A 1189-nucleotide genomic window follows, 5' to 3' on the forward strand; every position below is an offset into this window, starting at 1 on the left:
AAGGACTACGGGAAGGTCGTCGGCGCATTGAAGAAGTATTGTGATTCCTTGTACGAATACAATGAAACGTATGAGCGATTCATTTTCAGCCGGCGGGATCAAGAAGAAGGAGAGTCCTTTGACAGCTTCTACCAGGCCATTCAAGAACTTGTGGTAAGCTGCAATTATCCAGATCAGTCGAAACAGCTTCGTGATCGCATCGTTCAAGGAACCAGGGACAAGAGCTTGCAAGAAGCACTCCTACGTATCAAGAACCTCACCGAGGACGTGGCAGCACAACAAGCAAGATCAGCTGAAACATCAAGAAACCAAGTGCTTGCCATGGCCAAGTGCAGTGCGGGTGAGTCCTTGTCAAATCAAGTTATAGTTGATTCTATGAAGAAGAATCAAAGGGGATGGTACAATCACGATCAGAAGACAAACCCTACAAACCCTAGAGTAAATCCAAATCCAAACCCACAACCGAAGATGACACCGAACCCCACAGGTGAGCAACCACAAGGGAAGTTTCGCTGTATTAAGTGTGAATCTCACCACCCTAAGTTCAAGTGTCCTGCTTACGGACAAACCTGTGGAAATTGTGGCCGATTAAATCATCTCACCAAATGTTGTAGAGTTGAGATCAAGCAAGTGGCCGAATTGAAAACATATGAATCTGATGAAGATATAGTCGTATTACATCACTTGAAGTCGCTTCATACAGCAACCAAATGGAATGACTTCGTCTCAAGATTTTGAAGTACAAATTGAAATAGAATACCTCCCCGGCACTTCAATGTATATGGCAGATCATCTATTAAATTTTTTTTTTGTTGAAACAAAAGTGGAAGATCCGGAGACGGTAGAAGAAGTACACTCAATTACCAGGAAGCTGCCAGTGAGTAAATCATATTTATACAAGTTACTTGCTGCGACAGAAAATAACCTGGTGGAACCGTTATGAGACACATCAATATCTCAGATTGTATCTTGTCAAGCATCGTCAGAAGAAATCGCAGTTAGAATATCAGTCTGATTACTCGGACATCTCATCGTATCGTACCTGATTCTTTTTGTTCAAATGCAACTATGTGATAAATATTCTAGTTTGCTCTTAACCTATTTTGCAATTATATGTGATATTTTGTGATGTTAATCATTTTAAAATAATTAATTTCTTTCTAGCTAATCAACACACAATGTGATTGAA

This window comes from Frankliniella occidentalis, unplaced genomic scaffold (genome assembly GCF_000697945.3).
Source record: "Frankliniella occidentalis isolate FOCC.00 unplaced genomic scaffold, Focc_3.1 Scaffold77, whole genome shotgun sequence".
Lineage (NCBI taxonomy): Eukaryota > Metazoa > Arthropoda > Insecta > Thysanoptera > Thripidae > Frankliniella > Frankliniella occidentalis.